This window comes from Bufo gargarizans, chromosome 6 (genome assembly GCF_014858855.1).
Source record: "Bufo gargarizans isolate SCDJY-AF-19 chromosome 6, ASM1485885v1, whole genome shotgun sequence".
In the NCBI taxonomy this organism is placed as follows: domain Eukaryota; kingdom Metazoa; phylum Chordata; class Amphibia; order Anura; family Bufonidae; genus Bufo; species Bufo gargarizans.
Genome location: NC_058085.1, coordinates 75,633,571 through 75,650,330, shown reverse-complemented (window position 1 = coordinate 75,650,330; position 16,760 = coordinate 75,633,571). Strand labels below are relative to the sequence as shown.

The 16,760-nt window shown below is 42.0% G+C and overlaps 2 non-coding genes across 2 annotated transcripts; both read right to left on the bottom strand.

Annotated features, from left to right (window-relative positions):
• Positions 1-2,534: 2,534 nt before the first annotated feature.
• Positions 2,535-2,734, bottom strand: LOC122942701. The gene has a single exon (XR_006390654.1). It is a non-coding gene; the product is annotated as a U2 spliceosomal RNA (small nuclear RNA).
• A 10,545-nt stretch (positions 2,735-13,279) lies between these two features.
• On the bottom strand, positions 13,280-13,469 carry LOC122942954. Its single transcript, XR_006390792.1, has one exon. It is a non-coding gene; the product is annotated as a U2 spliceosomal RNA (small nuclear RNA).
• Positions 13,470-16,760: the final 3,291 nt, after the last annotated feature.

Below are 16,760 nucleotides of genomic sequence, written 5' to 3'. Positions count from 1 at the left end.
GGCTACACCCCCCGACCGGCCTTCGTTTGACCCGGACCAGACTGATGGTCCGAGTTTCCAGTCTTCTTTGTATTTTTTATAATTTTGTCTGTGGGGGATGCAGCATTCCTGTAAAAAAAACACTGAAGCAGTAAAAACAGAAAGATAATTAAAAAGCGCAGTTCTTCTCGTCTTAGAATGAACACTTCTAGTGTTTAAGGAGATTCCTTCTAAAATAGCCATGTTAAAAAAATAAAAAGGGGAATTATATTCTTCTTACCTGGGCACAACTTTAGACAGCATCAGCTAAACCAGAGGAGTCACTTTCGCTCTCGCTCTCGCCGCCTGCTGCCCCAGAGGTCACCGATATCATTGTACTCGCAGGAGAGGAGCTACCATCACTCAGCCGAGCCATTTCCTGCAGCCGTTCACCCGTCCAGACTGAGCCTATCCGCATCCCCTCAGGTAACAGAGCCACGGCGTCGAGCCCCCCCCTTTCCAGGGCAGGGGACCCTTCCAGAATTGTATCTGGGATAGTATACCTGGTTAACTCTTCCTCACCGCCTGGCTGGGGAAGAACAATCTGCGGGGTGCCCTCGGCGTCAGCCTTGGGCCCCCCAACAGCACTCTCCCCCGGGCCCTTTTTTACCACCACACTGCTGTTTTTCCATTTTGTTGACGCCGCGGCCCCACCTGGGTCCTCTGACGGGCTCACTGGCTGCCCAGGGACCGAGTGCGGGCCAGGCCGATCAGCATCATCCGGCTGACCCATAATCTCCGTTTCCGGGGAAGGTTCAGCAGTCCGCTGATCACTGGACTTCCGCTTTTGTTTCAACCGTCTCTCTCTCGGTTCATCTGGGTGTGGGGGTCTGCTTGATGTGTCTATCCGCTCAAGCTCCTCTCTATTCGTCTGCGACTCAGCTGTTTCCTCTCTCCGTTCCTCTCTTGGGGGTTGTGGTTCCGCCCGCTCCTCTGGTCGCGTCTGCTGTCCTGGTTGTGCCCTAAAATTGGTTTTACGGGGACAGTCCCGAGCAAAATGACCGAAATTTGCACAATAAAAGCATTTTTTCCCAGCTGTGCAATTACTGCTCTCATGATCTGTGCCCCCACATCTCTTACATGTACCTGGACAATTAAAATTGTTATGTCCGTATAACTTACAAATCCTGCAGTATGACGGCATCTTATCAAAGAACATGTCACCTACCATGTCCCCCAGTTTAAAACGGGCTGGGGGTAACCTGACGCCTGCAGAATGTGCTGGATCACGGTGACAGATCACTCTGAATACCCACTTGGAGGTCCAAATCCCGGCAGTATTAAGAACTCTTCTCACCGACACAATTTTCTTAAAATAAAGAGTAAAACATTTTAAAACATTGTTAAGATCAGCGAAGGGACAATACATCTTAACAACTATGTTTTTAACCTCATCCATCTCATGTTCATAGATCTTTAATCCTTGCAACCGACTATCATTTGACTTTGATGGGATTTTTGCAATAAAATCTTTAAAAACACCACCTTGTTCAAAAGTTACATCATATACCCTTTTAGGATAGTCTTGGATAGCTAGGATCTCATTTTTTTGAATGTTAAAAACTTTGTATAAGACAGTCTCGATTAAATACATTAAATTATACTCCTCTTTTTTCTCTTCTGTAACACATAACTGCACTGTGTTTTTTATCCTCGCATAATCTGGGATTTGGTAGACATCTCCATCAACTTTATCATCTCTGGCTCCTCCTCCACTGGTTCCTTCTCCTCCTTGGGCTCTTCCATCAATAGGCTTTTTCTTTTGGGGTTCCTCTTTCTTCTTTCCTGCTACTGTTGCATAACTTCTGTTTTCCGAAACATTTCCTCCTCCGACTTCTCCTCCGATTCCTCCTCCTCCGACTTCTCCTCCTCCTTCCTCCATAGGGTCCCCTCCTCCTCCTCCGGGGTCTTCTGCCATGGTGTTATTCGGCATTTGTGTTTTTTTCTCTCTGTAGATCAAAAAAAACTAATGCTCCCCTAGCCGTCCGGAGACTTCTAGGGGTAACGGGGATCGCAACTCGATGTCCCCGGGACTAAGCCTCTCTCCCAATAGCAGCAGGGGGGTGAAGTCCAGGCAATAAACCTAGGACGATACCCCCAGGCCGAGAGAGAGGGTACCCGGGTCCTACCTTCTGACGCAGAAACAAGTGCAGCACCTCACAGTACTACACTTGATCTTAGCCAAAAGGCCGAGAAGCGATAACCAGAAAAGGGTTCGCGCTACAGGCCGACGGTCCCCAATGCAGAACACTTGTGATGGCGATAGCCTATACAGGCCCCAGCTGCAGAGACAGTCCGGGAGGCTTCTTTCTCTCACAAACCAGGAAAAACGTGCGTGCTACCCTCTGGAATCACCAGAATGCTCCACTTGCAGAAAGCAGCACAGCACAACCCTCACAGGGGAGAAGCTGAAGTGCAGACTCCTGAGGCAGGACACAGCAACTTCACACTTGCTTGCTGGCAGGATGCTTACAATCCATCTCTCAATTTCATTCTGTTTTTTCATACTGGAATAGAAAGGGTGCACCGGTCCTGGAGGTACTGAAATACCAGGTCAATGCGTGGAGTGGACAGAGCAAGCTCTTTTTCCATCTCCCTGTTCGAAAAATCCATTTAATATATGGTCCCCAGATAGGGGACGTATCAGATATTAAACTGATAAGAACAGATTTTTTTTTTATTTTTTATTTAATTCATTTACAACACTAAAAACTTACATACAGCACAAACAAATAGAAGAAAATACACACCGTATTAACATTACATCATTAACCTTAATATTTAATCAAGGATCACCATTTCGTGAATTTCCAAATTCCCTCTGAGTCTATCCCACCTCCCTTTCTCCTGTCCCACCAATAAATCACATAAAGCCTAGATAAGAAGATTTTAACACATTCTTTCTCAGACACCTTTTCCCTTTTAAACACTAACAAATTCCTCACATCCCACAGACTTTCCATTACACATACGATAATGAACCATAGCATTCTGTTATTCACCCTTCCACACGCACCAATACCACACATAGCCACCTTCCAATTCATATACTCAACACCCGTCAAAGCTTTAACTAGTCCTCCCACTCTTTTCCATACCTCATTCGCATACGCACAATTCCAGAATAAGTGTCTTACTGACTCAGTCTCTCCACAACCTTCTCTTGGGCAAACTTCTACCCTGATCAGAACTCTTTTCTTCTGAACCTCACGCACCGGCAGTATATTCTGTAGACCCATCCATACAACGTCTTTTTGTCTGTTTGTTACACCTGTTATTGCCAACTTCTTCCACACAATTGACGCCTCACCCGACCTTAGGCCCACTATATCACATACAGTTTCCTTTTCTCTAAATTTAGCCAACACTCTCCTCTTATCCTTAAACTCATTCATTCCAATTGACCATAACTCATGCTTTCTTATAAACCTCTCAATCACTTCATACCACACAGGACATTTAAACGACACAGGCACTTTCACATCCCTTTCACGCCACTTCAAACCATACATCATCCACCCAGCCATATATCGCACCATATAAGCACTTTTGCTCTGTTTTTCTACCAAAGTCACAAACATTTTAATATAATTTAAACCCAGAAATAATTCAAAATTAGGAAAATCCAAACCTCCGTTCATTCTTTTCTTGCACACATATTCCCTCTTAAGCTTTTCCATGCGACTCCCCCAGAGAAAAGTAAAAACTAGTTTCTCCGCCTTCATAATTTTCCTTGAACACCCTGGAAATACCCCTGCCACAAAAAGAATAATGGGCAAAATGACTGCTTTAATAATTAGTATTTTACCAGTTAGCGACAGCTACCTCATCCTCCAGAAATTTAGCTTCTTCTCGATCTTCCTACCACATTCATCCCAACTCTCGTTCCCTTTCAAATCATCATTCAGCCAAATCCCTAATACCTTCACCTCATCCTTCTCATTCTTCACATCTTCCAGACACACACTCTTATCCCCAAAACATTTAAACACAGACTTACTCCAGTTGACCTTAAACGCAGATGCACTACAAAACATATCCAACCATAATTTTCCTCTCCTCATAGTCGCTAAGTTAACACTTTCACACATTTACCCATGCTCCCTGGTATCAACAAACCTTTTACCACTTTGTCCTTTCTTATTAAACATAATAATATCTCAATCACACTAATGAAGAGTACAGGAGACATCGAGCACCCTTGTCTCACTCCACTACGCACTTCCACCTTTTTACTCAGCCACCCATTTACCAAAAATTCACTCGACACATCATCATACAAACTTTTCACACTATCCGCAAATTTCTTAGGAAACCCCATTTTCTCCAGGACCACAAACATGAAATTATGTGCCACTCTGTCATAGGCCTTTTCAAAGTCTATTGCCAGCAACATACACTTCTGTTTTCTAGTCAAGCAGTCACCAATCACATCTCTCAGCAAAATTAAATTTTCACACATCCTTCTTCCTGGCACCGCACATACCTGATCTTCATTCACAACACTACCAATCACTTCACGTATCCTATTTGCTAAAACATTACTGAACACCTTGTAATCCGCGTTTAGGAGGGTAATAGGCCTCCAATTTTCTAGTCTATTCTTCTCACCTTTCTTCTTCAAAATCAGAACCACAACTCCTTCTTTCATTGAGGTACTTATTACCCCCTTCTCCCACATGTATTGACATACCTTTGCAAAGTCATTACCAATCAAATCCCACACTTTCACGTACAATTCAATTGGAAGTCCATCCTTTCCAGGTGTTTTGTTTCTTTTACAGCTCCACACAACCTTCTTTATTTCTTCTATAGAAACATCTTCGCACAAACACTCTTGATCTTTCACACTTAATCTTTCATCCAAAACTTTCAACACCTCCAACATTAAGCCCTATCAATCCATTTCTCACTATACAGATCACTATAGAAATCCTCAACCACCCCAATCACACTTTTACCCTTCACACACTAACCTTTATTATTAATTACTTCCTGCATATCTTCCTTCTTACCACACACCTTCTTAACCTTCCTAGCGGTATTCCCGAGCATGACTCGGGGTTAATTTTCGCTGCCAGGAGCGGTAACCCCGAGTCACGCTCGGGGTAACATTGAAAAGTTGTCAGCGAAGTCCCCTTACCTTCTCCGCTGTGATCGCAAGCGAGTGCGCCGGCCGGCATCTGACTTCCTGGTTCCGTTCCCTGCGAGCACCTGCGGCGCATGGGAGCGGAACTGGGCGGGAAATTCAAAATTTTAAAGTGACACACACACATAAGAGGTAATACATTGTAATCTGAGAGAATTGCACTGTATCACCTCAGATCTGACAGTTGATTACTGTAAAGTGCCCTTTGCCTGCCATTTTACTGCCATTTGTGCTTATTTATAACATACAATACATAACACCAAATTTCCATGCAAAAAATGGTACCACTTTTGGTACAAAATTCCTGACATAATCATACCGCCAGGGAGGTTAAAGAAGAATCTCGAGCATTTTTCATTCTTTTCAATATTCTCGACCTTGGACCTAAACATTATCTCTTTCCCTTTTCTCTCTATGATCAACTTCTTTTCCCTTTTTGCTTCCTCCAACAAATCTTTAACATCCACACCCATTCCATTCAGTTCTATCATTCAATCCTCTTATTTAATTCAGTATATTTATTCTTCAGTCTCCTTGCTCTCTTATATCCCTGTCCCCTAAAAAAAAAATTTATTCTAGACTTCACCCACTCCCACCACCGTAACACATTCACAAAATCATTCTTCCTCAACTTCCATCTTTCATACTGATACCTAACGGCTTTCATTATTCTCTCATCCTCCAACAAAATCATATTTAGCTTCCATACCCCTCTACCATACACGCACTCTTCCTCACTTTCCACACAAACAGACAAACACATATGACCAGTAAACAAAGCATCATACTGTACCATTTTTGTACACTTTACATTTTTTGAAATAAAAACATAATCAATCCTTGAGGTAATACCACCTTTATCCGAAATAAAGGTAGCAGGTAGTGGCTTTCCTAGAACTCAAGCAGAATCAAAAAAGGAAAAATCAGAGATTATTTTCTGTAACTTACTTCCCGTTACATCCATCTTCTCTCCTTCAATACAACAATTAAAGTCACTTAAAATAAAGGTCGGGACTCTACCTACTAAAAAGAAATACAATTTGTCCAACAATTCTAATCTTTCTTTTTTCTCGGTTGGACAATAAACATTTATTACCCTAAACCGCCACCCTTTATAATTAATAATAGCTATAATACACCTCCCCACCTCCACCACAGTGTTACTTTCAATAGAAAGGTCTTTATGTCCCAACACAATCCCCACACCATCATTCCTGTTAGTACAAGAACCCGACCATATTGATTCTCCATATGGCCATTCATTTGCACAAATAGAATCATTAATACCACACTTTTGGAGGCATGCTACATCAGGACTGTGGTTTCTGATATAGTCCAAAATTGCAGTACGTCTTGACCTGGTCTTCAATAGTCTTACATTTAGGGATAAGACATGAACTGCAATTTGTCTCCCCATTGCATAACTGGGTGCGTCCTGGAAAAAAATAAGTTCTCTGTCCTTACCCAGAGTAAAACATTGAGGTGGATGACTCATACCACCCGGCCCCGAGGGGTCAGGACGGAACCGAACAAAGTATTTATGTTTCTCCGTCCAGAGTCCATGAGTACCCATCACTTTGTGGGAGTAGACAACCCTCTCGCAGAACTTGGACAAAAAAAGGTAAATATCATCTTTATCCACATAAGGATTAAACATAAAAACGATCAAGTGGACATCTCTGTTATACAGCACAGTAAATGTTAAACCGTCCAATTCAGGATTGTTCTTATTTGCCTCCAAAAAAAGATAAAGATTGTGACATGCAGCCGTAGATTGCAAAACCAAAGTCCGTCTTCCTCCAATACGGTCTTGTAAACACAAAATGTCAGATTTGTTGACGTGCAGTATCTTTAAAAGCACCTCCTTGACCAGGAATTCGTCAGTAAACTTGGCTCTCTTTTCTTCCTCCACGTAGATTCCGAAAGCATTCTTGACCCGGCAAAGTCTATCCTCACGCCCATCTTCGCTTGGTGATCGCCTTCCCAGGTAATTCGGGACTAAGCCGCTCCCCTATAGCAGCAGGGAGGTAAGACGCTGGCTATAAACCAGCGCCCCCCTCCCAGGCCGAGGAGTCGGGTACCCTCACCACCACCTCTGACTAGATTTTTTTTTTTTTTTAGACTTTTCAGTACGTATTCAGCACTCAGTATAATCATCATGGCATCTTTAAAAACACCAAATCTATAAAGAGTACTTTCACGTCATCATCATAGTCCCTTTTTTTTTTTTATCAAACAAGAATGAATCTCCACTTCTTATATTTCCACACCCCCTCACTGTCTAAACCACCACCGTACTCACTATCCCATTTATAAACAAAATACAATTTAGAAACAAAAAGTTTCACACACTCCTCCACGTCTACAGCCTCTCTCTTAAATACCCACAAATTCCTCACATCCCATAAACTTTCCATCATACAAAACATTATAAACCATAATAATCTAGAATTCTGTTTACCACTCGCTCCAATACCACACAACGCCACTTTCCAACTCATCTGCCTAACACCCGTCAATTCTTTCACCAAACCTCCAACCCCTTTCCATACTTCTTGTGCATACTTGCAGCCCCAAAACAAATGTCTTACACTTTCACTCTCACCACAACTTTCTCTTGGACACACTTCAGATCCAATCAACCCTCTCCTCTTCTGAACCTCTCTTACCGGTAACGCATTCTGCAAACTCAACCACACTATATCTTTTTGCCTATTTGACGTACCTTTAATTGAAAAATTCTTCCATACCCTTTCAGCCTCACCCGAACCCAACCCCACAATATCACATGCAATTTCTCCCTTTCGCCATACATTCAACACATATTTCTTATTCTTAAACTCATTCATCTTAACACTTAACAGATCATACTTCTTAATAAAAACCTCTATTACCATGTACCATTTTGGACATACAAAGGCCACCGGAACTCTAGCATCCCTCTTCTCCCATCTCAACCCATACAACATCCACCCTGCCATGTATCTCATCATATATGCACACTTACTCTCTTTCCCAATCAGAACCACAAAACTTTTAACATAACTTATACCAAATGACACCTCAAAATTCGGAAGATCCAACCCACCGTTCTCTCTCAACTTTTGCACATACTCCCTTTTCACTTTCTCCATTCTGCTCCCCCATAAAAAGGAAAACACAATTTTCTCCACCTTTTTAAACATCACAACATTCATAGGATACACACCAAACACAAAGAGTATAATAGGCAATACCACTGCTTTCACTACTAAAATTTTCCCAGTCAACGTCAACTCTCTCAATTTCCAAAAATTCAGCTTCCTTTCAATCCTTTTCCCACACTCAATCCAACTTTCATTTCCTTTCATATCATCATTAAATAACACTCCCAGTATTTTAATCGGCCCTTCCTCATATCTTACATCCTCCATTCTTACTCTATTATCCCCAAAACATTTAAACGAACATTTATCCCAATTCACTTTAAACCCTGACCCTCCACAAAACAAATCCAAAATCAGTCTTCCTCTCCTCATTGCAGCCATATTATCACTCAATATCACTATATCATCCATATAACCTAATACATTTACACACTTCCCCATACTCCCTGGTATTAACAACCCTCTCATCACTTTATCCCTCCGTATCATACACAACAAAACCTCAATCACACTAATAAACAAAACCGGAGACATTGGACACCCTTGTCTCACTCCGGATGCCACCCTTATCTTACCACTCAGTTCCCCATTTACCAGAATCTCACTTCCCACTCCTTCATACAACATCTTCACACATTTCAAAAACCTCTCTGGATATCCCATTCTCTTCAATACTTCAAACATAAATACATGTGCTACTCGGTCAAATGCTTTTTCAAAATCCACTGATAACAACATACATTTACTTTTCCTTTCTTTGCAATCTCCAATCATATCCCTTAATAAAAACACATTCTCTAACATACTTCTCCCAGGTACCGCACACACTTGGTCCTCTTGCACCACCTTACCAACCACCTCACGCATACGATTCGCCAAACATTTACTAAAAATTTTATAATCTACATTCAACAAAGTGATCGGTCTCCAATTACTCAAACATCTTTTGTCACCCTTTTTAAACAACAACACAACCACTCCTTCTTTCATTGAGTCACTCAGGACTCCATTTATCCACATATATCTACATACCTTACACAAATCCTTCCCCATCCAATCCCATGCAGCCACATACAATTCTATCGGAATTCCATCCTTCCCTGGAGTTTTATTCTTTTTTATCCCACACACAATCTTCTTAATCTCCTCATCCGTAATATCCTCACACAACACATCCTTATCTTCCTTACCTAGAGTACTTTCAATACAACTCAATGCATTACCCATCAAGCTCCTGTCTATCCCCTTATTTGCATACAAATTTGCATAAAACTCCTCCACTTCTCCCATCATTCCCTCTCCACTCACACATACCCCAGCCTTATTCAGAATTTCACACATATCTTCCTTTTTCCCACACACCTTTTTAAAGAAAAATCTCGTACACTTCTCATTCTTCTCCATCCATTCAACTTTTGACCGAAAAATAATTTCTTTCCCCTTTCTCTCAATAAACAGTTTTTGTTCTTCCTTAACATTCTTGATTAAATCATTCACTTCCACACCTAATTCCTTCAGTTTTCTCAACCATTCCAACCTCATATTCAATTCATTATACTTATTCCTTGTCAACCTCGCTTTTTTACATCCCCAACTCTTAAAAAAAACTCTTATCCTCCCTTTCAACCATTCCCACCACTTCAGGATATCATCAAACTCCCCCATTCTCCTCTTCCACTCCCCATATTGAAATCTGAAAATACCCATAATCCTTTCATCCTCTAACAGACTTACATTTAGTTTCCAAACACCCTTGCCATACATATTTTTGCACCCACCTTCCACTCCAACTTTCAAACATTCATGATCTGTGAAAAACACCCCACTCTGTGAAAAACTTATACAATTAAGATTTTTTGAAATAAAAATGAAATCTATCCTAGATTCTATGCCCCCTCTATCCGAAATATATGTGCTTGGTGGTGGTTTCCCCATTACCGCTTCAGCCGTATCTAAAAGAGAAAAGTCACTTGTTACTTTTTTTAATTGCACACCTGATATATCTCTTTTCTCACCCTCAACCGCACAATTGAAATCACCTACTAACATACACGGCATCCTCCCCACCAAAAACACCCCCAATTTACTCAATAAATTCACACGCTCTTCTTTTTTTGTTGATCCATACACATTCACCACTTTTATCCTCCACTTTTTAAACTTCACCACCACCATCAAACATCTCCCAGGCTCCACCACCGTATAGGACTCCACACTCATACTTTTGTTATTTAACAAAACCCCCACCCCCACATTCCTATTCCCACTCGCCCCAGACCACACAGATTCGCCATACGGCCACTCATCAGCACTTAAAGGTGCTGTAATCCCGCACTCCTGCAGGCAAATAATGTCAGCGGCTTGGTTTTTGACAAAGTCAAGTACTACCGCTCTTCTGGCTCTTGATGTCAGTAATCTCACATTCAGGGATAGGAGATATAAGGAAGATCCTCCTTCCACTTTTTGAGCCATCTAATAATGTACCTCCCGATCCTCCACCTAGCAATCATCCGAACCCTTCGGGATTGTGGCCACTTAAGGTACAATCCCCAGTCCCGGCTCCGTCTAAAAAAGCGACCTCATTAGCGGCGTCGGACGGGTAAACACGCTCATCCCCGGAGCTACCGAAGTCGCTCACCGGGGACCAACCATATCTGGCTTTTTTCAAGGCCGCCTGATCCTCCTCCTCCTCCTCATCAGACCCTCTGCCTCTGGTGAAATCACCCTGCTCGCCTGTGACTCCCACCGGACTCTCGTCACTCCATACCAACGGCGTCACCGGGACAGCACTCTCTGACTCCCCAACCCCCCGGAGGCCAGTCGCCTCATCGGACGGAAGGGGAAGATTTTCCACCTCATGGGAGCACTCCATCACTCCCTCCTCCTCACCCACCTCCACCCGCTCTGGCACCGGAGCTGGGCGAGGTTCCTGAGACCTCCGAAATCTCTCCGGGACCTGGGCGATTACTGTAACGGCTCCCCCAGCGCCTCCTTGGGCGGCATCCGCATAGGTCTTTTTCCGCGGCCGCGGATTCAGCGGACAATCCCTAAACATGTGGCCCGACCTCCCGCACATATTACATATCACCGGGTTCGTACAGGCATTAGCAAAATGCCCCTCCTTATTGCACTTGGCGCACACCTTAGCTGTAACACTACAGTTCTCCACAGTGTGGCCGTATACTCGACACCTCCGACAAAAGCTCGGCGCCCCCTCAAAGAATAGTAAGCCTCTGTCTCTTCCTATTGAGAATGATTCGGGTGGGTAGCACATTCCACCGGCACATGAAGTATCACCTTTGAACTTCACAAAGTACTTGTGCTTTCCAGTCCATAGACCTTCCGAGTTTAGGATTTTATGTGAATATCTCACCACCTCACAGAATCTCGACAGGAAGAGCATAATTACATCCACAGACACATACGGGCTATACATATACACAACAAGCGGTACATCGTCATTGTATAGTAATGTGAAGCACAAACCATCCAAGGCAGGATTGTTCTCATGACTTTTCAGCCACATATGCAAATTATGGCAGGCCTGAGCACTTGTTAACACGAGGGTATAGCGTCCCTTCCTTGGGTCCTGCAGGCATAATATGTCCTCACGGCTCACATGTAATAAATTGAATAATACCTGCTGGACAAGGTGCCCCATCGTAAAGATACTTTTCTTCTCCTCCGCCACGTCTATCCCAAAACCATTACGGACCCGGAAATCTCCGTCCCCTGCCGAGCGTATGATGACGCCCATCCTTCAGCCGTACGCCGTCCGTCCGTCCTCCACCGCCTATCGTCCGCCGTCCGTCCGTCGATCGCCCTCTCAAGCCTCAGCCTTGGCTGCGTCCGGACAAGCCATGATCGCAGCCAAAAGGCCGAGAAGCGATAACCAGAAAAGGGTTCGCCCTACAGGCCGGCGGTCCTGAATGCAGAACACTTGTGAAGGCGATAGGCTACAGGCTCCAGCTGCAGAGACAGTCCGGGAGGCTTCTTTCTCTCACAAACCAGGGAAAACGTGCGTCCTACGCTCTGAAATCAACAGCATGCTCCACTTCGTGTTTTTTGTATCTGCATAGCTCCACCCACCACTTTTGGTCACGCCTTTTCTTCGCACAAAATTCCTGGTGCCAAAGCGCGCCTAGCAGAATGACCGATAAGAAGTCAATGGAGAGTAGTGAGAGAGAGAAAAAAAAAAAGGTATCTATGCATTGTTGATTGTGATGTCACGGCCCCATTGTTGAGTGTTCCGTCAGAGCCCTTGTGATGTCATCCAGTGACCTGACCTTACTTGACCTCTGACCTGACAGGCCTCTTGTGACACGTGCAGTGTTCCGTCCATTGGCCAGACAAGGTAGGTCCAGCTGTTGCTGATACATAGGAAGTGCTGGACTACATTTTAGCCTACACAGTCATCCAGTTTAATAGATCCACAAGAGGGAGACACAGGCAAACAAACTTTACTTATTTAATAAAGAACTAGGAAAACAAAATTGGTTACATCAAGCAAACTTGCTACAAAAGGGTCAATTCAAAGGAACAACTCAGCAGACTGCCCAGGTGTGCACAACAGGCCCAAATCAAATAAGAGGTGCACAGAGTGGAGGGAGGTCCAAAAACTGCATTCAGGTGATATCCTAACACTTCATTCAGGTGATAAGCCAATTAACACAACAATTAAGCCATCAATCTTAATTGCATTTGGCCTGTGAGGAGAGGTGACTGGCTGGGTTGCTTGGTGCTGGAACAAACCCACACACAGGTGATGCAATTAAGAGATTGACAGGCTAGATGCTGCAGCACCAGGGATGCAGAAAGCAGCATAGCAAAACCCTCACAGAGGAAGGAGAAAAAAGCTCAAGTGCAGGACTGCTGAGGCAGGGCACAGCAACTTTCCACTTGCTTGCTGGAAGGATCCTTGACATCCATTACTCAATTTCATTCAGTTTTTTCTATACTGGAATAGAAAGGGTGCACCGGTCCTGGAGGTACTGCAATACCAGGTCAATGCGTGGAGTGGACAGAGCAAGCTCTTTTTCCATCTCCCTGTTCGAAAAATCCATTTAATATATGGTCCCCAGATAGGGGACGTATCAGATATTAAACTGATAAGAACAGATTTTTTTTTTTTTAAGTTGACTACCCCAAAGGGGTATATTTTATTAAAACCAATCAATTTATACAGGAATAAAAACTCGTTATAACATTAAAACATTAATCATCACATGTTATAAAAAAGAGTTTTAAAATATTATATAACCGAGCCCCATTCCCTTAAAAACCATTTGTGACACATAAAAGGAGCCCGCTTTTTATCGATTAAATAATATTTATACATTTCGTCTAAAACCATCTTTAAAACATTTTCCACAGAGATAATATCACGCTTAAAACATAAAATGTTCCTGGCCATCCATAGAGCTGCTTTTACACAATTCGTGATCTTCCATGCCATTGTCCTTTTAACTCTTGAAGGGCATTCCAGACTTCCATAAAATACACCGTCCTTGGTTAGAGTTTTTAATCCTGATATTTTTTCCATTAGAGGGAGCATTCTTGACCATATTCTTTGTGCGAAGAAGCAAAACCAAAACAGGTGGAACACGTCTTCATCTTCTCTGCATCCACCTCTTGGGCATTCGGCGGTGCCAATCAAACCTCTTCGGTGCTGGAATGCCCGGCATGGAAGACACTCGTGCACGCAGCTCCAGGCCAGGTCTTTCTGTGGGTTAAAAAGATAGTTAATATTTACCTCCTTCCATATTTGTTTGCATTTGGTTTCATTAAAATTTTTTATCGGGGTAGTCATCTTGCTGTCTTTTATTCCTTTTAAAATAACTTTACTATTTTTCAGTTCTTCTACCCTTTTCCCGCACAAGTTAAAAGAGACCACTATTTTTTCTAAAATATTATAATAATTAGGCAGGTTAAAAGCATAAGGGGAATTTAAAACCGTCTTAAACCATTGATTCCTCCTCATAAAATAACCTGTGTTGTATCTAATAAAATATGACCAGTAGTTCTCTTTAAAAAGGGTATTAAAACACATAGTAAAATATTTAATTAAAAGGAATGTCTTAAAATCAGGGAAATCCTTACCACCTTTTACCTTAGGAAGCGTTACTAGGTCTCTCCGCAGTTTATCCATCTTCGAGCCCCATAAAAAATTAAAACACACTTTGTTAATTTTTTTTAAAAGCCGATCAGAAGGGGGAAAAACCATGCTTAAATACAATAAAATCGGTAAAATGACCATTTTTGTAACTAAAACTTTCCCTTCCATTGTTAGCTTCCTAAGGTTCCACATGCATATTTTTTTATTTATTTTCTCTGTTACCATGTCCCAACTTTTCAGCCCGTCATTTGACTCATTGAAGGTGACGCCTAAAATCTGCACGGATTCAGACTCAGGAATAGAAACGTCTCTTAAAATCATATCTCCAATTTTTAAAATACTGCTTTTATTAAAATTAACTTTAAAACCAGAGGAGCCACAAAAGTATTCTATTTGCTTGGAGGTTTTTTGAACCGACGGGGTGTCCCTACAGATCACTACCACATCGTCCATATACCCCACCACCTTTGCCTCTAGTCCCCCTCCGCCTGGCAGGGGGACACCGCGGATCTGCTTGTCTCGTCTTATCGCACACAGAAGAGGCTCGAGTGCACAAATAAAAAGTAGTGGGGATAAGGGACACCCCTGTTTAACTCCAGATTTTAAAAAGACGTCCTGAGTTTTAAAACCATTAACTAAAATCTTACTCGTGCAGCCGTCATAAAATGCTTTCAGGAATTTTAAAAAACCATCCGGTATACCCATTTTCTTTAAAACCTGAAAGAGATAAAAATGTGATACTCTATCAAAGGCTTTTTCGAAATCTAAGGATAAAATTGCTGCATTCCCATTTCTTTCATTAATATTATTTATTATGTCTTTTAAAAGATTTAAATTATCCCATATACTCCTCCCGGGTACCCCGCAAACTTGATTATGATGAATAATTTTTTGTACTATTTTTTTCATTCTATTAGCGCATATTTTTGCCATTACTTTATAATCGCAGTTTAGCAAGGTAATCGGTCTCCAGTTCCTTATGTCATCTTTATTTCCTTTTTTATATAAAAGAGACACTTCCCCTTTTTTCCAGCTACCCGGGAGGATTTTGGTATTAAAAATTTCTCTAAAAAGGTAAAATAAATCTTCTTTTAAGACACCATAAAAAATAACATAAAATTCAATGGGTATACCGTCCGGTCCAGGAACTTTTCCTGTTTTAAAACTTTTAATTGTCTCTAAGACTTCTTTTTCTGTGATGTCCTGTAATAAAAACTCCTGAGATTTATGATCTAAAACATTATCAATCACCTTCAGTGAGTCCTTTATAAAACATTTGTCAACCTTTTTCTCATTAAAAAGATCCGAATAAAAATCATGTGTTTTATCTAAAATACCTTTTATATCCTTTTCTCCATCAAGCTCCTCGATCTGGGTACGTTTATCCTGGATTTTTTTAAAGAAATACCTGGAGCAGGTCTCATTTTCCTCTAGAAACTTTATTTTGGAGCGGAATAAAATTGCATGATTTTCCTATTCTATGACGTAAAGTCATGATTTTATTAAAGACACGGAGGCGAGTATTGCATCACTCTTTCTTTACTAAATCCTCAGCAGCAAAGAGTTAACATAAAAAATCAAGGACAAACCCCCAAGTAACCCCTCCCATAAACAGTCCATAAATAGGTCTTCCCACTACATATCTTCCTCTTTCTTTGATGGGAATAGCCAAACCAAACACGAAACTCGAACACTCTTCCAAGCGAACTCTGGTCCGGATCCGTGGAACTGGAAACTGAACCTCAGAACCTATCCGGAATAGCGGTCAACTGGAACGACAACCTTCACGGAACCATAACAGGACGAAGAAACCAAACTCAGCCTAAGGAAACAATAGAAACAGAAGACGGTAATACGTAGAAACCGAAAAGCGTCCCAATCATGTAGTGAAAGGCATCAAATATAAAATACAAACGGAATCAAATATAAAAAATCACAATACAATATAATATAATGTAAACACCAGATAAATAAAATAAATAATAATATAAATAATATAAATAATACCTGGTAAAAAGAAAAACCCCGAACCCGAACTAAAAGGGTGGGCGAAGCAGGGTGGGCAATACTCGCCTCCATGTCTTTAATAAAATCATGACTTTACGTCATAGAATAGGAAAATCATGCAATTTTATGACAAGACACGGAGGCTTCGTATTGCAAGTTTAAAGCTACGACATTACCGAAGAAAAAGCGTGAGGGGGCAGCCTGAAGTAGAACTCCCGAAACGTAGAAGCCCTAGACCAGTCCGCCAACCGAAGGACATCCTCCAAGCGAGCACCAGCAACAGTCATGGAGGTAGCAGAGGCTCCCCTAACCGAATGAGCCGTGA